The 25,484-nt window shown below is 35.4% G+C and overlaps 1 protein-coding gene across 5 annotated transcripts in view; it reads right to left on the bottom strand.

Annotated features, from left to right (window-relative positions):
* TRIQK (triple QxxK/R motif containing) overlaps positions 1–25,484 on the bottom strand; it is a 150,520-nt gene that overhangs the window by 34,918 nt on the left and 90,118 nt on the right. The window contains exon 6 of one of the 5 annotated variants that reach the window (XR_011168080.1): positions 3,336–3,385. The exons of the other annotated variants lie outside the window; for them this stretch is intronic. The gene's annotated coding sequence lies outside the window, so the exon portion shown is untranslated. The remainder of the gene's footprint in view (positions 1–3,335; positions 3,386–25,484) is intronic. 5 annotated transcript variants of the gene reach the window in all.

Genomic DNA, 25,484 nt, shown 5'->3' with positions numbered 1-25,484 from the left:
TGAGAGGGAAGGGGAAGAGGGAGAAAGAATGGGAGAGAAAGAGAATTATCAGTAAAAAAAATTCATGTATACCACTGCAGACTGGCCCCTACTCTGCAATCTGATGCATTAAAGAGATGCCTTTCTATATAGCTCTAGACCATGTACTTTAGATGGCCAGTGAGACAGACTAGGGATTCAGTAGAAGGGTAATGAGATAGTTTGCATTTTTAAGACTGCAGAGTACTTTCAATGATTTCATGCTAGTTCCACAAATTCCTAGCTACATGAGGCAATGTATCATGAAACAAAACAAAACTTAGAATAATCAAAATTGTAGATGGCTCAAAAGACAATGGAAAGATGTATAATGGATACAGTAGAAAGAACATTGGCTTTAGAGTCAGAGGACTTTCCTTAAAATCTTGCCTAAGTCACATATGTGGGTAATTTCAGGTTACTCACTTAACTTTCCAGCCCTTTAATTTTCCAACTGGTAAAATAAAGGTGATGGGCTAGGTGGCCTCTGAGTTCCCTTCTGGCTCTAATTCTATAACCCTCTAAGTTGGCAAGAAAGTAAAACAAGTATGGTTTACATGATAGAAAGGGTATAAAAGATATGATAAAGGATAAAAACAACAAGGTGGGTAGATTAGACAGAACAGTGGGGGAAATCAGACTATAATCTAAGTACTACACTGAAACCCATATAATCTTAGAGCACGAAGAACTCTAGTGCATTTGGTAGATTCCCCTCCAATGAAGTGTAATTGAACATGTGATGTTAAACAGTGACTAAAAGTCAGGTAAGAGGCAGTGCAGTGATGTGGAGAGAGAGCCTAACCTGAAGTCAGGAAGACCTGGCTTCAAATTCTACCTGTGATAGTAGCTGTGGGAATCTGGGCAAGTTGCTGAACCACACAGTGTCTCAGGCAGCTCTCTGGGACTATAAATTGTAGAGAAATTGGCATTAGTAGAAGGAATTTCCTCATGGCCAAAACCCTATATGCTAATGAAATCAAAGGTCTAGTCCTCGCTCATCTCATGTCAGGTAATATTCTAATTATTGAAGGTACATCAACAACAAAATTCCCCTTGCCCTTAAGGAATTTAATTTTTATTAGAAGAAAAACACATGTGCACATATAAATAAATACAAAATTGTTTTAAAAAATATATATGTGTATACACACACACATACACACACATACACATATATAAAGACCTAGTGGTCCAGACATATACCCCAAAGGTATCAAAAAAGAAGGTCCCATTTGTATAAAAATATATATAACAAGTCTTTGAGTGTATATATGGTGGTGGTGGCAAAGAATTGGAAATTTAGATGTGCTATCAATTGGAAAATGACTCTACTAATTATGGTATATGAATGTCATGAAATACTGCTGTGCTATACAAAAAGGACGAAGGGGATGGCTTCAGAGAAAGACAGAAAGACTTGTATAAAATGATGCAAAATGAAGTAAATAGAGGCAGGAAAACAATTTATACTACAACAGCATTTTAATTATAAACACCTCTGAAAAACTTGAGAATTTTGATCAATGCAATTATTAACCATGATTCTAGAGGACTGATAATGAAGCATGCTATCTACCTCCTATGAGAGAGAGATGACAGACAAAATATGTAGACTAGAACATGTATTTTTAGCCCTGGCCTATACAAGAATTTGTTGGTTAGAATATGCATACTTGTTACAAGTTTTTTTTTTTCCCCTTCTTTTTTTCAAGGGAGGTGGAAAGGTAAGAAAAAAATGCTTATTAAATGAAAAAAATTTTTAAAATAATTTCTACCTCTCAAAAAATGCTCCAAAAGTAATTATGGACCAGAGGCTGAGTAATTGCAAGTATCTCTACAGGCCAAGACACCAAGAAGCCTAACAATGCATCAACTTTATGAATCAAGAGTACAGAATGTCAATCCCCAAAGCACTCACCCAGCATTTCTCCTCTCCTCATCCCCCAACTAACCACCATTCTATGGAAAGTCTTGCAACATGATCCATTGGATTGTCCTATGGTATTACTGTTGTGTCTGTGCCACTGGTAGCACACACTGCCCTTGCCCTCCCTCCATGATTCTGGAGCAAAAAACAGCAGGCCTCAACTCGTCCAACTGACTTGCATAGGAGGGGAAGGCACAGGAAGGTAGAAGGTGGAAGAGTACTCGGTCAAAGACCTCAAAATATAGCCATCAGTAGATTGATTGAAATATGGAAGGATATCTCCAAATTAGGGGGCCAGTTCTTGAAAGTAATCTCTATTATACATTAATATAAATGAATTGTATAAAGGCACAGATGGCCTCCTTATCAGATGTGTAGATTAAATGAAGTTAGAGGGAATAGCTAAAATGTTAGATAATAGGATCTAAACTAATCTTTATAGGCAAAACCATTAACCTAAATTTGATAAAATTTAATTTAACAGGGATAAATGTTAAGTGCTTTACTTGGATTTGAAAAAGGAAGATGGAAAAACTGACACAAAATAAATAAAATCAGGGAAATACAAACCTAACAATCATAACTAATATGAATGATTTAAACCATCCAATTAAATGAAAGAGAATGAAAAAGAAAATTAAATTCAACAATTTTCTGCTCATAAGAAACACATATAATCCCCAAAGAACATGGAGAATGAAAATGAGAATTTGTATCAAAATCTATTAGGCAACAGGTGATTCTAAAAATGGATGAGTTACAAATATGCTATCTGCCAAGCCAACATGAAAATTCACAGTACTAAGTTAGAGAAACAAGAAGACTACATAATGCTTAACGATATCATAGGTAGTAAAATTATCATTATTAATATATGTATGTATATGTATATGCCAAATCACATATCATCTAAATTTATGAGAAAAAAAGCCAACCAAATTGCAAAAAAAACCAGCAACCCTACAGCAACTGATTTTAGATTATATTAATGCTCCTCTCTCAGAAATGCATAAAGCTGAAAATGATAAAAATGAAAACACAGAATTTACAGAAAATAGTTGAAAATATTAGGTCTGAAATATCTGTGGCATATTCTGAATGCAAACATTAAAGAATAGATATGTTTTCTTAACATCACACAATACCTTAAGAAAAACAGACCATTATACTAAGACACAGAGAAATGAAAAATAAATGTAAAATGTTAGAAATATTAAAAACGTGATTTTAGATCTTCATGTAATAAAAATTAATATGGGGAATACAAGCAAATGATAAAGATGAAATGTAGACAGCATAATGACAAACTGAATAATCAGTGGATCAAAAACAAATGAAAACAACTAATAACTATGTAAAAGAGAGTGATAACAATGAGACAACATACCAAAATTTGGGGGATGCAGCTAAAGAGGTCCTCAGAAGAAAATTACATCTCTGAAAACATAAATTAACAAAATAGAAAAAAAGAGTAGATTAATAAACTGAGTGTGAATTCTTTAAAAAGCCCAGAAAATCAACAAATTCACAAACGCAAAAGAAATATAAAAGAAATCAGAAATGTCAAATGACCAGAAAGGTAGACAAACAGTTGCTTTTAATGAACTTCTCCAAGCCCAGAATTTCAAAAGGCAGGGTAATTATAGAGTAATTATAGTAGAATCCAAAAGAGAAAAAGAAAGAATGGCTGACATAGAAAAAATTTCATGAATTAACACCAAGGACTATTAATAGTTCATGCTCTAATTCAGTAAACAGACCCCCCAACAGACTCCCACACCCATGAGTGCACTGTAGTCTATGAATACCTATTCAGAGAGCCAGTTGTTAAATTTTCAGTGTGAACATTTACAGCTCTGAAGTCTTGATTTTATTGGTTCTGTTGATTATATAGACTTAAGAAAGTGATAGAGAAAAAGTTAATAATTCAGATTAAACTAAATGTGTTATAAATACATCTTTCCCCTGGAGAACCAGTTGTTAAACATATACCAGGACACCATAGCCCATAACCCAATGCTGCCAGGCACAGGTAAATTCAAAGACTTCTGATTCAGAATCAGACTATAGAGCTCACCCCATATAGTGACTCTGCCAAAACTCTAGTGACTCTAAAAATGAGACTGAACATGTCTCAACTTCTTTGATTTATTTGATGCTACTGAATACTTTTCCTCTTGGATACTCTTTCCTCTCTAGGTTTTTAGGATACTACTCCTTCTCAGTTTTCCTACTTTTCTGATCAATCCTAAACTAGATTATCCTGTTGCTAGATTATCCTTCAAATCATGCCCCTGAAAGAACTGATTATTATGTTTTTTTTTTTAATTAACAGTAACCAATTATTAGGACTGAGGTTTTTTTTTCCCGTTACTTCCTCATTCGGGACCAACATCTGTAAACCAGCCAATCAGTCTCTAAAGGACATTGCTCATAAGTGAGATTGCCCAAATCCTCCAGGAACATGATTTTCAATCTTAGGCAGAAACCCACCCAATTAGGAGAGTTTACTTCTGATTAAAACATAAACATAATCTGACCTAGGTGAATTTTTATCCTTCAGAAATAATTTTCATTTCCCCCTCCACTGGGGTTTAGGGTAACACACCTTATGAAGGAGAAAACCAAGAAGCGTGGTCTGGGTAGAATAGGATCCCTTTGTCCAGATTGCTGGAGGTGGCTGAATCTCATGATCAAGCCACACTCTCAGCAGAAGGAGCTGAAAGCTTTCAGCCCATCTCCTCATTTGAAAATCTACCCCCTTATTAATTGTTCACCAAAAGCAGGATTGATTTCCACCTGTCAGGGGCACTCACTTTTCCAAAGGTATTCAAACATTCAGTGATCTTCGATTTTGTCTTTGGTTACTGTGAGAGATCACTGACCAACAACTTATTGATTACCAGCTAGCCTAATTAAATATTGGTTATTAGTTACCCAGAAACTCTGTCTTTTGGGATTTTCATTCATCTCACCCCTTAACAATGTATCCTCCAAGGCTCTGTCCTGGGTCCTCTTCTTTTTTTTCTATATGCTCTCTCCTTCAGTAAGAAACTACATATTCACCAACTTAAAATTCTCTCCCTCTTCATCTCCTTCTCCTGGATTCCTTAAAGCCTCAAATTAAAAATCACCTACTATATCCCAGAGCCCCTTAATGCTGGATCCTTGTCTCTGAGATTACCTCCAATTTATCCTGCACCTATCTTGCCAGTAGATAGTTGTTTGCATGTTGTCTCTCCAATCAGAATATAAGATATCCTTGAGGGCAAGGACTATTCTTGCCTTAATTTGTATCTGCAGTTTAGCCCAGTGCCTTACATTTAATAAATATTTAGTAAATGATTCTTGGCTAGGCTGACTGGTGACATTATCAGCTACCATCTTGATATGGATGAACACCAGGTCTTTCTCTCTAGCCACATTCTGTCTCCTGAGCTTGAGTCCCTTATCACTAACTGCCTATTGGACATTTCAAACTATTTAATGTTCTACAGGCTATCTCAAAATCAGTATGTCTAGAATAGACTCAATAGCTTGTAAGGGTTATGGGATTTAAAGATCTTCCATGCCCCATTGGACGTGCTGACGTAGCAGGAAGGGGCGGAGCAAGAGAAAGCGAAAGCCAGAGAAAGCGAAAGCCAAGCTAGCGTTCCTGCGGTGGCTGGCGGTGGTGGCGACGGCGGCGGCAACAGCAGAGGCAGTAGCAGCGTGAAGCCCTTTTTGAGTTAGGACTGCTAAGGACTTTCTGCTAAGGACTCCTGCTGAGGACTGCCAGGGGCCGCAGCTGCTGGGAGCACGCTTCCAGGACGCTGGGTGGTTGCTGTGCGTGGGGAGAGGAGGACCTTTGCCTGAGGTAGCCTGTTTTGTTTTAAAGGCTTGAAAATGTGGGTGCTTTCTACTTTATCTACCTGTGCCAATGTCATAACTACTCTGATGGCTTTCACTTTCTGGTTTTGGGACTCAGTCTTTTTGTATCTTAATAAATTTTCCAGCTTATTCCCTTATATGACAAGCATGATGTATTTTGTGATGGATAATTATATCAGCATATCTGTAATCTCCATAGTCATTGTGAATATGGCATTGCTGATACATAGCTTTCTTCCAAAAATAACTTGTCTTCTAAATTTTCCTATTTCTGTAGGGTTCAAATACCCTTCTAGTCACTCTGGTTCATAATACTGGTGCCATCCATACCATCCACTACTACGTACTTTTACTCACCCCATATATCTTCTCAATTGCAAAAGATCCTCACTTCTATCTCCATATTGTAAAGATTCCCTCCTTTCCAGTCACACATACTGCATTAGTTTGAGTTCTCATCACTTGCCAGTACTATTGAAATAGCCACCTAATTAATTTTCCTGCCATGAGTCTCTCCACTCTGATCCATCCTTTGTGTAGCCCCTGACGTGTTCTTCCTACAGATCAAATCAAGTCACCACACCCCAAACACCTCCAGTCTAACTTTCTGGTTCATTATATTTTATTCTTCTTCATGCACTCTATAACTCAACCCAATTGACCTTCTTCGCTTTCTTTTCATAGTATTTTGTTTGTACTGAGGTATACACATGTAATTTCTACTTTAAGAATGTTAACTCCATAAGGTCAGACATTGTTTTCATTTTTTTTCCTTGTATCCCTAGGGCCTACCCCAGTACCTGATAATAAAGACTTGTTGACTAATTGGTAAAATAAGAAATTATGAATGAATTTAGTATTTTAAATATAGAATTTTAAAATACAAATAGTAGAGTAGAAACATCAAATACATATTAGAGAATCCCTTGAGTCAGTCTGTCATCACAAACATTTGTTTAACGCTTACTATGTGTCAAATACCATGCTAACAACTGGTGATATGGAGAAAAGCAAAAAGAACACCTGCCCTCAAGGTATTCACTTTCTAATGGTGGATAAACATGTAAATAATTAGGTACATACAAGAGATACAGAGGAGATGGATGGTAACATGAGAACGGAAGGCACTTGCAGCTGGAGGGAAGAGAAGGACTAAGAAATATCTCCCATAGAAAGTGAGCTTTGAACTGAATCTTAAAGGAAAACAGGGACACTAAAAGTCAGAGGAGTGGACAAAGAATTTCCCCTGCATGGACAGCAAGGGGAAAGGCATATCATTATATGTAATGTCATCTATGAAGAGCAACAAGTAGGCCAGAGTAGTTAGATGTTAAAATACATGAAAGAAAATAAATCTACAAAGATCAAAAAGAGGGGGAAATGCCAGGATATGAAGAGCTAGAACTAAAAGCATATTTGGATGTTTTCTTAAATGAAATAAAAGCACACATGAATTCTATACAAGTCAAAGTGACTTAAAGATAGGGCACATAGAGCTAATTCAAGGAACAGTGAGTGGTTTTCCTTAACAACATGAGCCCAAATAAATAAACTGATAGATAGGTAAATGGAGAGATAGATAAATAAATAAATAAGTAAATGATGTGAACATTGGATTACCTAAAAAAACAAGAAAATAAACCAGATCTTTAATGGAGATAATAAAGCATTGATCATGGGAATACACTGAACACTGACATAAATTTACCCTGCTCTTAAAACACCAACACATAAAATAGTTTTATTTAATTTCACAAACAATGAAATTTTGCAATTTAGGGGTGGGAACCTTTCAAAGTGAAGAAAAGACAACAGGAATAACACAAGATTATTTTGTATTCATGAGAAAATACAGGAGAAATGGAATTGTATAATCCAAAAGAAACAAAGGAACACAAGCTGTCACATTTATAAATATATCCCGTAAACCTGAGCCTGATCTTCATCTGAAAAAGTGTATGTACAATAAAGGGGAGACACTTAAGGAAGGCATTCCTCCAGAAAGAAAGGGGAATGGGCTAAATATCCCAAACAATAGAAGCAAGATAAAGTAGGTATAATTATGAAGAAGACACTGATACAATGTTGCAATCTTTCTACAGTATTATTTGACAGAAGGGCTAGTGCTAGTCAAAAGATAAAAACTGGCAGAGGAGATAAACATATCTCAATTTTCTAGTCATACGATGGTTATTAGAAAAAAAACATAGAAAATAAGTGAGGTTACTAATTGAGAAAATTAACATATTCAGGAAATTAGCAGGATACAAAATAATTTCATGAAAATCTCCAGCATTCCTATATAACAATAACAAAACAAAAAAGAAATAATAGAAATTGAAGCCCCATTAAAACAAAAATTACAAGATGTATAAAATGTCTAGGAATTAATCTCCTATGGTGTCCTCAAGATTTATAGATATATAATTGTGAAACACTAAAGAAAAATAAGGACAATCTGAAGGATATCAATTGTTCTTTGTCAAGTTGTCAATATAATAAAAATGGTGCTACCTAAATTTACAGATAAGACGCTATATCAAACTATGAAAGGGTATACAATCTAGACTAGAGCTAAGATAAAATAATAATAAAATTCTTTTGGAGAAAAATTTATGTAGAATATCAGGAGAAATAATGGGGGGGAGCAGAAATGGAAGGAGAACAACACTTCCAGCTCTCAATTTTCACTACAGTATAAAGAAATTGTCATCAAAACTATTTGATACTAGCTAAAAAAAGAAAAATAGATCAATGGGCCATATTACCTAAGAACAAATTAGGGCAAAATATTCAATAAATCCAAGAATATAAATTAATTAGTAAGACTCCCTACTTAATGAAAACGTCTAGTAAAACAAAGCAATAGTTTAACAGAAATTAGATTTCAATCAGTATCTCATATCAGGTATCACAATAAGCTCAAAATGAATCATAAAAAATAAACAAGCAACAACAGAAAATAACTTTTACAACTATGGCTTGTTGGGGTGTGGGATAGTTTTTGACTAAAACATAATAATGACTATGCCAAAAGAAAAAAAGATAATTTTGATGACATTAAATTGAAAAGTTTTTGCGTGAACAGAATCAATGCAAGTAGGATAATAAAAGAAGCTATCAACTAGGGGAACAAAATTTTTGCAATAAATGTCTCTGATAAGGCTCTAATATTCAAAATGGAGTGGGAACTAACACAAATATATAAGACCAGGTGCCATTTCCCAAAGGGAAAGAGGTCAAAGGATATGAACAAATAACTCTCACAAGAAGACATATCTATATACATATATACACATACATATACATATATTGTTAATAATTTAATTGTTAAAATTCATGATAATAATAGAAATGAAAATTAAAAGAACTCTAAGGTTTCACCTCACACTCAGCAAACTGTCAAAGATGACAAACATGGAAACAGACAATATTGGAGGCATTGTAAAAAGACAGTTATGCTGATAACCTGTACATGGAACTGTGAATTGGTTTTCCAATTCTAGAAAGCAACTTAGAATTATGCTAAGAAAGTCACTAAAACATACACATCCCTTGACTCAGAATTCCAATTTTTAGATATGTACTCCCCCCAAAATCAAAGACAGAAAGAAGGATCCTCTCTATAGCAGTATATTCCAGAGAGCACTCATTATGGTTGCAAAGAACTGGAAACAAAGGAGATATGTTTTATTGGGGAATGTATAAATAAACTGTGGTACGAGGATGTATTGAAATAATATTGCTGTTAGAAAACAATGAAAATTTAAAAAATTAGAAAAGCATAGAAATGTATGTATGAAGTAGCAAAGTAAGCATAAGACAGAAAACAATATATTAACAATGTAAATAGCAATAAAAACAAAAACAATGATCGATAGGCAATTATAATGATCATAACTGTTTATTAGTTTGATAGGAAGGAGAGGCAGCATAGACTAGTGGAAAAAAATGCTGAATTTGGAGTCAGAAGTCCTGGGCTTGAATCACAGCTCTGCTCTTTAGTGTTTTGGGAGTATTTGACCTCTCTGGGTTTCAATTTCTTTGTCTGTATGACAGATTTAAACTGATTGAACTCTGAAGTTCCTTCCAGCTTTAAATCTATGATTGTAATCCTTAAGATTCCTTTAGAACCATTAAGTCATTCATTATCTCTAAAAATACTACAATGAAAATTGTATAAAATGAATCTTTTTTATGTATTCATAATTTTAAATAGTTTAATTTCTAAATTCATAAATTTGAAAAATTAGGAGTTTGGTTTTCTGCCAATTACATATAATCTTTTCCACAATAGTGAAGGTATCTTTTCTTTTACTAGTTATTTCTGATAAAGCTTTTGAGGTAAGAATATAGTACTTTTTGCAGTAATTCTGGATATAGAACTTGACCATTTTCTGAGCAGTCTTTCTTCCTTAGTGTACTGACTAGAAAGTAGGTGGGGGATTTTCTTTCCTCTTCAGTCAACTGCACAATTATAGATAATTTTACAATCCTTTAACAAGTGTCACTTTAATGTGATAATTTTAAATTTATAGGACATTTCCAATGACAGTGTCAGCCTTTTTGATACTCACTTTGGTAAGGTATGTAATAAAGAATGAGTTGTAAGAGCCATTCATCACTGTCATTTAAGTAGTTGACAAGCTAAAACTTTTAGTGGAAGTATATATGTTTGAGGATGCTACTATAATAATTTTGTCAGGATGAAAAACTTAACTAATTTCAAGATATAAGTATTACCAATAACAAAAATCTATGTTTTAATGGTCTTAATAAGGAAACACTACGACTTCATAACAATACCATGCCTTAGGTCTTAGTATTATATACAATGATTTGTGAGGAAGTAACCTATCTAGCTCACTTATAATTTTAGTTCTCTGAAGAACTATGAGCTTCTGTTTGCTTATAATTTAAGTTCCATCTCTTCACCATAAATATCAACTGACAGGTTTTAAGTAAAAGTGAAAGATGGCAATAGTAGGTTACTTAAAAGAGTAAAAGGAAATGCATATTTATGAGTTCTTCTAGCACTGGTTTATGGAATTCAGAACTCAAGGTGAAATAATGCCTTAAATGCATATCAGGAAATACAATTTTATCTTCACTTGACATAACTGAAAAGGCAAGAGTAGGCAAAAACCAACGGTGAGTCTACATTCAGGCTTGTATGATATGCATTAAAGCATTAATGCAGAGCAAAGTGGTGGTTATAAGTAAAAGGTAAAGAGATTTCCTTTAAAGTATACTATTAATGCATTAATGGCAGAAAGTTTAACTTAAGAGTATTTTCTTGTTTTTACCAGCTTAGAGATTTATAGCAGCAATTTCAAGTAAGAGGTTGAGATACAAAATGAGCTACTCTTCTTATCTCCACTTTTGATTTTAGATTTATTAATAATGCATAGATCAAAAAGTTCAGCTCAAAAGTTCTGTTATCAAATTTAATGAAGAGAATAGTGTTAGTATCCTCCAAAAAAGGGAGGAAATCTTTAACATCATTTATATTTAACTTTGAAATTTCTGATTCTATTTGTAGTGAATTCTCTATTCTAGGTTTCTTTTACTCAAAACTCAAATATATCTGTAATCTGACCAATTCAAGAATTCCTCTGAATACATATTGTAATATACATACCTATTCATCCTGGATGACCCTTGTCCATGTCCTCCCAAAACTTCCACATGCAGGTCTATCCAACCCTAGTTCAACTCCTCATTCTATCACATAATTCCTTGCTAATATCCTTTTCTCCCATTCTTCTTTGGAGTTCCTCACTAGTTATAAACTACTATTTTAAAAAGGTCTTTTGCTTTCAGGGGAAACTTGAAAGCAATAAAAGAGCTTTGAAATTCCTTAAAACAAAACAGTATATTCTCCTCCTCTTTAGTTCTGGAATCAATCCATTGTATATAGGTACTGTATGTTCCAGAAATACATACTACTGGACAAGCTCTATAAGATATTCATTGTACTGCACGTTGAAATCTGGATGATAATTTTTTTTATCCACCTGGTTTTTCCTTTGTGGATGGATTGGTGTAATGGGAATGTAAATTTTAAAGATCTTCCCTGCCCCTAGGCTAAAGTGCACCTGGAGCCTGGGGTGGGAGGCTTGTTTTTCAGTAGATACTTCTTGATTGGCCAGTGAGTCAATAAGGTTGTTACATTCTCTGAGCCAGGAGAAGGCTATATAAGCCCTGATGTGAGCCTTTGTTTTGGGGCTCACTTTGAGCAGTGTTCTGTGATTTGATCTGGATTCTGGGAAGCCGTTGTTGAGAGCCCCCCCTCGGCTTTGAAAAACCCAGATGTTGAAACCCAGATGTTGATTTGGTATGGATGTAATGGTTGGACAGTTTGGAAATCTGTCTACTTGATCTGTTTCTCTGTCTTGATAATTCTGTCTGTATATTCTGAAGTTCGGGGTGCTGACCTTTTTCCCCTGAACTAGGTAAATGATACATATTTGACTGATTAAAGTAAGCTTGATAACCAATTTTGAGTTGCTTTCCTCTATCAAAGCAGATCCAAGAACCTGTGCTGGCAAGGACCCTGGGGACGCTGGGGTGCTTGCTGATAACAATTGGTCAGATTCCTTGGAGGGAATAGAGCTCAAGTTTTCCAGGAGTCTCCACCATGCTCTAGACCTTAATGGAATCAGGAAAATATCATTCACAAATAGGAACTTCTAACCATTCATAGGGAATCCTTCCTTGACCTGGACTATGATGAAGATCATTTATGGTTAAAAATTTTGATGAATATATATCTCCATGCTTAATTGCTCAATATGTTTATTATCAGAAAACCACTGAAAAAAGTTATTTCTGTGTATATATGCATGGATACATATATGTATATGTACATATACATACACATATGTATGTATGAATTTGCACACCACACATATGTGCACACACATGCACATGTTCCCAAAAGATCTTAGTGCATTAAAGGGAGACAGTTTGTTGTAAAAGATCCTGAAATGTATCATTTTGTCCTACTGAATCTAATTCTTTTTCATAATAAAAATAACGGGATCTTATATTGTATTCATCTTTCAATTAATTGTGAAATAGTAGAGATGTAGTCTATTATTGAATATTGCTTGCAAAAACTTGCCTGTTTCTTATAAATACTCTTAAGGATGCCTTAATTCATGTATAAATGACTCTCAAAAATTTTGCATTGGTGAGAGAATAGGTACCTAGGTGGGTAGTTATTGGCATTTTCTCAGTCAATGTTTTTCAGTACTATTAAGACTCAAGATTATTTTTATGCTTTTTGGCTCTTCCCCCTTTAGATATTAGTCCATCAATTCTCTCACAATTATATCACATCTACTATTTTCTTCTTGTTCTTCTTCATCCTTCTCCTTCCTCTTCTCCTGCTCCTTCCTTCTTCATGACCATTATCTTTATCTTCTACCTTTCTCTTCTCCTTCCTCTCCTTATTACTCCTCCTTCCCCCATGACTCTCTCCCTGTCCCATCTATATCAACAATGCAATATTCACAATGCCTTCAGCAACTATAAATATGCTGATGTGGTTTTTACTCACAAAATATACCAGGCTCTCTACATGAGGGATAAAGCTAGAACATTTATTAAAATACCAGAAAACTGAGTCCCCAAACCAGTAAGTCAAAGCCATCACAGTAGTTATGAAATTGGCACACAGTAAACAACCACATTCTCAAGCTTTCAAAACAGAACAGGCTACCTCAGGCAAATGTCCTCCTCTCCCCATTCACAGAAACTGCTCAGTGTCCAGGAAACATGCTCCCAGCAGCTCCAGCTACCCCCCCCCCCACACACACACAGTTTCTGTCCCTTGCAGACCTCAGCAGGAGTCCTTAGCAGAAATTCTGGCTGGCTCAAAAAAGGGGTTCGTGTCTCCGCCTCCACCTCAGCCAATACCGCTACCACTGCTGCTGCCTGCCGCCAGTCACCTCAGGAACTCCAGCTTGCCTTACGCTTCCTCTTGCCCCACCCGTTCCTGCTACGTCAGCAAGTCCAACGGGACATGGAAGATCTTTAAATCCCATAACACTTACACCATCCCCTATGTGAAGCATTTACATAACACTTTACAAATATTTTTCTCATTTTTCCTCACAACAATCCTTGAAGTAGGTGCCATTATCCCTGTTTCATAGATGAGGAAATGAGGCAGAGAGAAATTAAGCAGTTAAATGGCTTACCCAGGGGCATACAGCTAGCAAGTGTCTGAGGCTGAATTTGAACTCAGGGCTTCCTGATTCCAAATCCAGTGCTCTGTCCACTATGCCATCAAGTGATCTTTATATACAAACATATGTAAATATATGTACATATATGTATATATATATGCTTTATCTACATAAACTACATATAATATGTAAATATACTTTATATATGTACATATATACATGTAGTATATTGTGTATGTGCTTACAGTGAATTTCATTCTTTATTTGGTGCCTATTAAATCTCTTTTTTTTTAAAGCTGATGATAGGGTATTATGAGACTTCTGATTAATTTGTAAGTCTTTGGCCTTTCTCATCCTTTTTCTTCCTGAACAAGACTCTTCTATAAATTTCTCCACAACCCAAACTTTTTCTCTCTTTGCATTGGAGTCACTAAGAGTCAGAGTGTACCTTGACTTGATTTGTATGGTCTTTTAAGATTCTTCATAGAATTTCTCCATCACTTAATCCTGAGCAACCAATGTTAGTGCATAAGCTGTAATCATTTTCATGATGTTCTTTTTGCATTTACTTAAAATGAGTTCCACAATCTAAGGCGACCAAATATTCTATAAAATGTTTTTGGTGCGGCCTCTGAGTTAGGACAAAACCCACTCTGCCAGCTGCCTTTCTAATGAGTACCTGAGAGTCATCCTTCCATTTAGTTGCAACTTTCTGCTTTCTTCTGGTTTCATTTAAAGCAAAAGTGGCAAGAGTAATATGATTCTACTTCTCCTACTGTAAGTCTACTCTTTGATCAAGCATCTCATATTTAGAGTACAAATGGTCAAACCAAAGTTTATTGATGATATAAAAAATTATGTGATTCTTAGCACCCTCTGAAACTCCTCCCTTGCTACAATGCCACCATTGTTGCAGAATTAGACAGAGGCCACATAGAATTAGACAGAGACCACATAGAATTAGACAGAGACTGAGAACTATTTTAAATTTTTTTTTCTATTTCATGGATTACCATGACCAAAATAAAAAAGACATTACTATTGTGGTCAGCTTACTGGTGATGTGCCTTCCTGTATTTAGTTAGCTTGTTCCTCAGAAAACAGATTTTGTCTATTACTGAGGATATACTTGAAACCTTTGTCATGGCAACACCTGCCAGAGCTTATGCTCTGCTGGCATAGACTTCAAGACCTCAGGGCACCTCTGTGCCATAATGAAACACCTCATAGGACTTTAAGGGTTTTTTTAGGCCAATGGAAATATTTCATTTAGGTAAATGTTGAAGGTTTCTATTGTTTAATTTAAGCCAACACTAATTGTTATAGAGATGAATCATATTTCAGTTTGGGGTTGAACTATAAAACTTTTGACACTTCACTCCCTTCTACCTCTGGTTACATCTTGTCCACATATAGTTCTGAGTTTCAGGAAACAGTCCAAAGGAAGTCTTTCCTCTTTCATGATGCTGCAAATGAAAGATAAATCTGAGCAAAGTTTTCTCCCTCATCCTACTGGAACATGTTAAACATTAGACAGGTGAAAATCCACGAAGGACCATCTCTCCACTTTGTAGGAGCCAGTCTATTCTTCTTCACCCTTTAAAAATTTTAAAAATCTACTAATTACATCAAGCCCTACATAAAACCAAAGTGGAATGCCTCTAATTCAGGATATGGATTGAAGTGCCATACAGACTAGGTTATCACATATAAAATAGGGAAAATATAAGTAGCCCAGGGAACAAGAATAGGGAAGCAATGCTAGTCTAATCTGCAGCATTCTCATTCTTCCCAGATTCAGAATCTTGGTTTGATATGATTTGATGAAAAATGGAAAATGACAAATTTAATTTTAATTTTTAAAAATGCATAACCATGTCCTAATCAAAGCAACCAGTTTTCAATTCTCTGAAATTAGCATTCCATCTCCTATGTCCACTCCTTTATGCAGGAAATAAATCATTCCTTGGAATGCAGTCCTCAGTTCTTAACTTTAGAATCTTTCTTTTCCTTCAAGGCTTAGTTCAGAAGTCACTTCCTACAAAAAGCTTTTCCTCGTCTCCTCTACCTGCTCAAATTGCCTTGTCTTTATTTATCTCTTTACTTGATACTTCCAAATAAACTGCTGGAGCCAGGGCATAATTGTTATTGCTGTTTTCTCTTTGTAGTTCTAGCACCATTAAAAGATCCCTGAACAGAAGGAGCACTCACTTAATGATAAATACATGTTGAATTGAACAGTTGAATATAATACTTTTAGATGTGACATTTCAGTTCAATTTAATGACTGGTCTCTAGACACTTATGTGTAAGGAAAATGAATAATATATGGTCTCTGTCCTCAAAATTACACATTACGAGGGTAGAAAAGACAGGAATACCAATAACTCTAATAAAACTAGAATATGATAAAGACACAGAAGTGGTACGAAGTTTGGTGGGAAATCTGAGGAAGAACTAACTTCTGGGGAATAAGGATTAGCATAAAAGGCTTTATGGAAGAGCTGATACTTGATTAGGGCCTCCAAAAACAGAAGCATGTATAGATACCAAAATAATCTTCTAAAAGGACTTCTGATCGTGTCATTATCCTGTTCAAGAAACTTTAAGAGTTCTCTCTTTCCTATAGAATAAAATATTAACTCCTCACTTTGGCATTTAAAAGACTTCAAAGCTTATCTCTAGTTTATTCTTTTCAGGATTATTAACCTTCCCGTCTCTTTACACAATGTAGCCAGGACATCAACCACATCTGGGTTAGGCCCATTCCTGGAGCTTACTCCCTCTTTGCCTCCCCACCTTAGAATCCTTAGATTCCTTCACCAGTCAGCTCAGGCAAATTTCCTTCCAAATTCTGTCATTAGTGTTCTTTCTCTCCTCTCAACTTATCTTCTGTATCATTTGGAGCCCCAATTAACAAAATGGACCCCCAGGAAATGGATATACCAAATTTAAGGTACACTGCGATTCTACATTCACTAAATGTATAATGCACAAGATGGTACCAATGTGTTAGCCTTAAATAATTAACCAGGAGACACAATTAGTTGAAAGCAAAGAATTCAATTAAAAGGCATAGTAAGAAGATAACAACAGAATATTTCCTTCACAAATCTGGGGGACATTCATACAAATGCATACAGTTTCATTGGGGAAAGTGAACCACATGTGGAGAGGCACACATATGGGGAACATGTTTGGCCAAGACTCACATGTGAAGCAGCAGTCTTATAACACATATGTAGCTAGGATGCAGATGTGGAGAGGAGCTCACATAGGGAAAGAGGAGCCAGGGCACATGCTTGGAGAAGCAACTCACACCAGCAGGCCACTGATGGATTCTAGTGATGATCTTACATTGGTCCTGTCAGGCCTACTGCTGGTCTCATAGTAAACGGAATTCTGTGCCAGTGACTTTCAGATGCTACTCCATTGGACCCTGCTCTGCACGATTCACAGGCTCCTCTGGACACTGCTCTGCAGGATAGAGCATCTCTGTCAGACGCTGACAGGCTGGATGCCATTCCGCTCTGTTCAGTAAATCATACCAGATGCAGCTCTGCTTGACACTCCTCTGCCTCCAACTTCTAGGTCAGCTGAGATCCTTGACAATCTCTTCTTCAAGAAAAGAACGGGTGCTGCCATATGCTGTCAGCTTAAAGCTGACAGATGTTTCCAGGCTCCTTCAATAAAGGTGGAAACCTGTCTGCAAACCAATACAAAGTCTCCTCTCTACTTTTCCTTTCTCACTTTCTAAGATTCTTGACTCTGAAGCCTCTCATCTGCCCAGGAGGAGATTTTCTGCCCCAAACACCAAGACATTTGCTGGGGTGCATGAGGGGAGAGCAGCATCTTCCCTATTGGTTAAATCTCTTTTATTTATTCTTTCTTTTGGTCTCTTCTTCCTGATCCATGGGCTTGAGTCTCATTGTTAGAATCTTTACCTGACCTTTTGGTAAGCATTCTATAAATGAATAAACAGGGAATAATGATTTATGAAATGCTTATTACATGCATGGCACTGTAATAAGCAGTGAGGATACAAATATAAGAAGAAAGAAACATTCTGATGTCTCAAGGAGCTTATATTCTAAAGGAAGAAGAGAACACAAAGAGGGGAGCTGGAAAAGGAAGAAGTGGTTGGGGGTCATACCAAAGGTTTTAAAGTTTGGAAAGACAAAAGAGAATCAGAGATGACCAGTCTGGGCTTACCCCAAAAATGTAGACCCAAGGAGGAACACATCAATTGGAGAAGGGGGACAGCATGGAGGGACACTCCAGAATGAGAAGTTTACAGGGAAGGACAGATGTACCAGGGTGAGAAGACCTAATATTTTGAGGAATGTTCCAGAGAATACAGTTTAGATATGGTGGTAAAGTTTGGAAAGTCAGAGCAGAACTGGAGAAATAAGTTGGGAGGGAATGAATGTTGGCTGACCTGGTGACCTTCACAAAATAGAGGCCCTGGGAGGCCCCTCTCACCAAGAGAGAAGGGAAACTTGAATGGCATCAGGAGAGGATGAAATAACAAGGGTAAGGAAGCTCCAGGCATGGGGAAAGAGCCAGGGTGAGACAGTACCTGAGGTTGATGATGAAGTCCTAAAGATCAGGAGTAGAACTGGAAGAATTACTTCCCAATTTTCAAGCGCTGAAGTCTAGATTATAAGCCTATAATGGTTGTTTGCATGATAGCTACCAAATGGCTCTGAAGCTGGACTTTGCCATTTTTCAAAACCTAAGCCTCTCCCCTTCTCCAAAGTGATAGTGGGGTACATGGAAGGAAAGGCAGAGATAACACTTAGCCAAGAGGACTCGGTCTTCAACCTTTACCTTTACCCCATTCTTGGGTCTTTCATGCAGATATGACCACTGAAATCCTAAGTACACTTTCCACAGGAAAAATAAAATATTCAATCAGGGGGATATATACTACAAGTAAATAAATATCTGCTTGCAATGTGTATGTCCCCAACAGAATGGGAGCTCCTTTTTGTCTTGTTTTTGTATCCCCAGAAAATAGAAGAGTGACTTGAACGCGGAGAACATTTAATAAATGTTTGTTGAAGTGGATTGGGGTGAGGGTAATACATTTCAGATATAGAAAATAACAACAGAAAAATCTTTAGAAGATGAATGTTGAACAGTGAATGGTTCAGTGAGATAAAAGTAGAACAAAAGAGGCAGTTGGAAATGTAAGTAGAATTCAAATTAGGCAGTATTTTGAATGTCAAACTAAGGAGTCTAGACTTTATTAGGTAGAACCCTTGACTACATTTGAGAAGGAAATTGACATGGCCAAAGCTGTATTTGGAGGAAAGAAAGGAGTATCACAAAGCCAAATAAACAATGATAAGGTGTCAAAATTCCAAAAAAGGCCTAGAATAATTAACTTAATTCTAATGTAACTGATTTTTTTAAAAAGAAACAATAACTCCATGAAAGATTTCAGTCTACTCTAAGTATTCTTATAAAGTGATAAATATGAGCATTCCAATTCTACAGCTGGAGAAACTAAATGCAAGAAAAATGGTGAGCTGATTTGGCTGCGATCATGGTCATGAATTGTTAAGACAGTCAAAGACAGAATCACTGACTATCATATAAATAGAACAAAAGAAAGAAGTGTATCAGAAAGCCAAACAAAGACAAGGTTCAAGGAGTGATTTAGTAAAATTCAAACTATGCTGATAATTCTAGATCAATCCAGAGAAAATAAATATACTTTACTTAGCCAACTAGCTCACCAATATTATTTTTTAAAAATATTTTTCTTTATTGATTTAGTACTTTCCATCAAAATTTCTAAAACTAAAAAAAAAAGATCATTTAACAAATGTTTGCTCTTTTTTTTTTGGTTCTCATTCCCTGAGACAAAACAAATCTTAATAGTGTCCATTAAAAAAATAAAATAAAACAAACAGGAAAATCTAGCTTTGGTGGAAAAGATAACAGTGATGTTATTAAGGCAACATTTTAAAAACATAACACATTTTTTTTCCTATAACCTGTGTTACTTTGATAGTTTCTTTTCTGTGCTAAGAGCATAAGAATTGAATAATAAAGGTTACTAGTTACTGCAGGAATTTGTCTTTTCTTAGCCTCTCCACATGAATTTCTCATTCTACTGAACAAAGGGAAAAAGTCTGTTGAATTAATGATTATGGTCTATCTTTTAAAACTATGTTCACCACACTAATTAAAAAAAATCTCGAACTAATGTAAGGTGTCTTTTAATATAAGGGGAGCCTTTGGTAAATATTTAATACAGAACAGACTTTATTGTCTGAAAGACTTCTGTGATACTTGCTTCAACTTTCAAAGAAACAAAAGTAAGTTCCATGTAAAAGATAGTGCTAAGTTTGGTGTACTATTTGCTTGATAAAGTAGGGAAAATCTTCATCTATACTTTAGTCCATTAAAGATTCAATTTGTAATTTCCTTGGTTTTAATAGGTATGCCTATCTTTCTCCTTTCCTTAAATATCATTGCACATAATAACCCTAACATACTTTGCTAGATGGTCTCATGAGTTGTGGCCAAAAAATATTAATCACCTGGTCAGTAAAAATTTGGTGATAACTGGTTCACAAATGAAGCACACTTAGCTAGGTTGGTTCACAGATGAAGCCCTTTTGGAAGCACAATTATTTTGGTACATAGAGTCTAAACTTATTTGGCATAACCACTGAAATCCAAGATCGCTTCCAAAATAAAATGTGGCATATTAAATGGAGGTTGACCTATAATGACATTCAATTCACCATCTATTTGATTGTCCAGAATCTGTTAAAAAGAAAGAAAAAAAGAAACAAAGAAAGAAAGAAAGATGGAAGACATTTTTTCTGATCTTCACAACCTGTCAAAACTCTACAAAAGAGAAGTTATATAAGAGAAAAAGTAATTTCATCTGTCTCTCAATTGTCAAGAACCCTAATGAAATTAAAAAAAAAGAAAAAAAACAATGAATTAATAGTAGAGAAGGCTAATCCTTAATCTTAATGTGCTCCCTCACAATCCCCTTATACCATTGCTACTTATTTTGTTTGGGCTAAGTAAGTTGATTCATGTGTTTCCAACAAAATTCAGTTCTACACCTTCCTCTGGCCAGTGCCCAGGAAAATGAAGACAAAAGCTTATTCTGACTGAAACTCTAGTGTGAAAGCATTCTGTTCTGCAACAGAGCTCAGAAAACTAAGGAACAAAATGAATGGGAACAGAATATTGGTAGTTGTGCTATTGGAACTCCACTAAGTCTGAGGAGTCCAACTTTTAAATGGACCAGTTCTTTCTCCTCAGAAATAATTTGAAGCAATGACTAAGGTTGGAGAAATGGCAATTTCTCAATGTAGGAGTGTAAAGTCAAGCTTTCCAGAGGACTGTTGCTATGAATAGCTTGAAGGTTCTGATCACATAGTATAGTAAACTCTTTATTTATTCAGCAGTAAACTAAAGCAAAACATTCACATAAAACAAATTACAGCATTCACAATGTTATAACATAAGAAATTATCATTAAAGTGGCCACATAGTTTTCACCAAAGTGGCAACATAGTTTTCACCAAAAGATATCATTCACTAAGTCCTTAACTCAATCATCCTTAAGGAGCAAGAGGGACACGAAGCACAAAGGTCAAAGTTCTCCACCCCTAAGTCCCAGTAAATCATGATCTTTTAAGTCAGCTGCCTACCTTTGAATCCAGGTGACAGGTAGATTCAGGCAGGAGTTGGGGCCATGGAAGAGAAACCATAGAATCTGAGAGTCAGTGTTGAGTCAAGATGAAAATCTCTCTCCTTGGGTACTTAGTGCTGACTGAGAAGATCATGATTTACTTGGGCCTAGCCATGGGAAAACTTTGTACTCTATACCTTGCACCTCTTAGGGATGATTGAGTTAAGGATGATTGGAAACTAATCTCCATTTAAGAAGAAAGAAGACTTTTTGACTGAGAGATTAAGACAATGTGACCTAGGAGTGGAGAACTTTGACCTTTGTACTTTGTGTCCCTTAAGGAGGATTGCTCCTTAAGGATGACTGAGTTGAGGACTTACTGAATAATATTTTTTGTTTAAAACTATGTGGCCACTTTGGTGAAAAGTATATGGCCACTTCAGTAATAACTTTTATATTATAACATTGTGAATGCTGTACTTTGGTTTCTGTCAATGTTTTGCTTTAATTTACTGCTGAATAAGCAGGGAGTTCACTATACTATGTAATCAGAACCTTAAAGCTGCTTACAGCAGCAGTCCTCTGGAAAGCTGCTTGTGCTTGGCTTTACACAAGGAACTTACAATCTAATGAAGGAGACAGTGTGCAAACATATATAAGTAAGCTATATACAGGGCAGATAGGAAACAATTAACAAAAAGTAAGCACTATAATTCAAAGCACTTGAGAAAGGATTTCTGTAGAATGTGGGATTTTAGTTGGAACTTAAATGAAACCAGAGAGGTCAGTAGCTCGACAAATGGAAAAATAGTATTCCAGGCATGGGGGACAGCCAGAATAAATGCCCAGAGTCAAAAGCTGGAGTGTCTTGTTTGAGAAACAACTAGAAATCCAGTGTCACTGGATGTGGATCAAAGAGTAAGTGTCAGGTAGTAAGGTTTGTAGGAAGATTGGAAAGGTAGGAGGGCATGAGATTATAAAGGGATTTGAATGCCAGTGTATTTTTATTTACTCCTGGAGACAACAGGAAACCAATGGAGTTTATCCAGGGGGGAAGAAGGGAAGTTACATACTCTTACCTATGCTTTAGGAAAATAACTTTAGTGGGTGAAAGGAGGATTAACTGGAGTGGGGAGAGATTTGAAACAGGCAGCCCCACCAGCAAGCTATTACAATAATCACTGGAATGGCGCTATTGTCAGAGGATAGAAGGAAGTATATTCAAGAGATGCTACAAAGGAGAAATCACTAGGAACCTACTGAATATGTTATGGGTGGGAGATAATGAGTTCAGGATGACTCCTAGGTTGAGAAACTGAGGAACTAGGAGGATGATGTTGCCCTCTGCAGTAACAGGGAAGGTAAACATGGAGGAGGGTTTAAGGAAGAGAATAATGCGCACCATTTTGGACTTACTGAGTTACAATTCAAGGTGTCTGAAAGGCAGTTGAAGATACAAGATTGGAGGTCAGCAGAGAGATTGAAACAGAAAAGCTACATTTAGAATCATCAGCATAGAGATGGTAATTAAATTCAAGGGAGATGATAAGATCACCAAGGGAAGTTATATAGATGGAAAAGAGAAAAGGGCCCAGGCAGAACCCTGGTGGGACACTTAAGGTTAGAAGGAATGATCTGGATGAGGATCTAGCAAAGGAGACAGAGAAGTAATAAAAGAGGTAGGAGGGGAACCGCGGACAGAGTGATGTCCAAAAAAGAGAAGAGAGGATCAAGAAAAGAGAGGATTAAGTTAGAGAGAGTGATCAACAGTGTCAAAAACTGTAGAGAGGTAGAGGAAGATTAGGGTTGAGAAAAGCCACTCGTATTTAGCAACTAAGAGATGGAATAATGTGTTAGTAAAAGGAAAAAGAGTTCAAAATGAAAATCAAGGTGGCATAGCCTAAAAACCTGGGCCTAACTATTAATGTCAAAAAAAGGACATTCAATAAAAAGAAGCAATTGAAGTATTTCTAGAAAGAAAAACAAATCTGAAGTAATCATTTCTTTCTCAAAAACTTCAACAAGAAATATAAACAATTAAGCCGCTGAGAATGATAGCAACAAAATAACAAAAGATAGATCATTAAGAGGTTGATTTCTAAATATACAAAGAGGCAGTGTTGAAAGTAGAAGCAAAATAGAAGTGATAAAAGAGATATGGACCTGAAACATGGATTAAACCTCAAGGATTAATAGTGAAGTATAAAAGACGGGGCATAAGAAAATTACTACTATTGAGTAATGTCTTCTCTATCACTTATAATAATTCTTATTTCTAATAGAGAGGCACAACAGAAAAAAGAATAAGGAAATAAGATCTACAAAGCAATAACACAGAAACTAGAAAAGAAATCCAAAATAGGTAGATTAGATGCTTTAAGTGCATGAGAATTATACAGAATAAAGAAGAAATACATAAGTATAAGGACCATATATCAAAGAATAAAAGAGACAGTAAAAAAAGATAAATAATTAAGAGAATGAAAGGAAAAAGCACAGAAAATGAAACTTTTTTTTAAAAACTGAGCAAAATAAACTAAAGAGGAAGAAAGAAAAGGAAATTGTATTTAACTAGTTGAGTGGAAAAAAGAGGGTAAGAATTAAATAAATAATAATGATAGATGAAAGAAAGTAAGGAAAAAGAAACTTTTAGGTGAAACTCTAAAACTATAGAGAGGGATAAACAAACAGGCTAGGGGAGGAGAAGAGAGACAGAAAAAACTTGGATTGCCTTTAAAATTAAGTAAGCTAAAATAACTAAAGATACAAAATATTGTGGCTACAGAGGAAGTGGGAAAATCTTAATTTGGGGAAATATAAAGATACATGGAGTAAAATATAAACTGAACTCTCATAACTTTAACTATGAATGGATTAAACAACCCAATATAATGAATGTGATAGATTGGATACCAAAACAAAACCTCACAATCTATTGCTTACACAAAACACATTTTTTTATAAAAAGACATACACAAAATGAAAATGATGTACAAGAAAAAAAAATTACTGTGCTTCAGGTAAATTTAAAAAATGGTTAGTTGTGATCATGTTATGAGACAAAAACTAAAGTTTGTAACATAAAATGGGATAATAAAAGGAAATTACGTTATGCTGAAAGGAACTTTAGTAAAGAAAAAAAATCAGTCTCAATTTTAAACTAATGTTCTCCAAATACTTCAGCATGTAAATTCATGAACAAAAAGATAACTGAATTAGTTGTAGAGATAGGCAGTAATATAATAGCCACAGGAGATATTAATATCCCTTTCTTAGTTTCAGATAAGTCAAACAGAAAGATCGACAAAAAAATTGCTAGAGAATCTGGGACTACAAGACTTTAAGTGTCTTCTAAATGGTACTGTTAAAGAATATAGAGATTTCTCAGCTCGACATAGAACTTTTACAGTAAATTAGTATATATTAGGGAAAAGAGATCCTGAAGATAAATATAGAAAGGTAAAAATAATAAACATAATAAATAAACAGTAATTAGTTCATGGAGCAAACTAAAGACCCAAATGGAGACTTAACAAAGAAATCCTAAATGATGAGGGATAAAAGAACAAATCATAGAAACAATTTAAATTATATGAAAGAAAATTATAATGATAAACTAAAAAAAATAAAAATTTCTGGGATATAATTAAAATACTCTGAAGGGGAAAACCATATCCCTCAAAGACATATTAATAAAATAGAAAAAAAGAAAGACTAATGAACTAAAAATATATTTTAAAATTAGAAAGTCAATAAATAAGCAAACCAAAATAAATACTAAAGATGAGGGGGGGAAAGAAAC

Source organism: Petaurus breviceps, unplaced genomic scaffold (genome assembly GCF_028583685.1).
Source record: "Petaurus breviceps papuanus isolate PSGF00001 unplaced genomic scaffold, PetGlider_PUasm1.0 179, whole genome shotgun sequence".
In the NCBI taxonomy this organism is placed as follows: domain Eukaryota; kingdom Metazoa; phylum Chordata; class Mammalia; order Diprotodontia; family Petauridae; genus Petaurus; species Petaurus breviceps.
The sequence above is the reverse complement of the archived record's forward strand: the minus strand, read 5'-3'. Positions and strand labels throughout refer to the sequence as shown.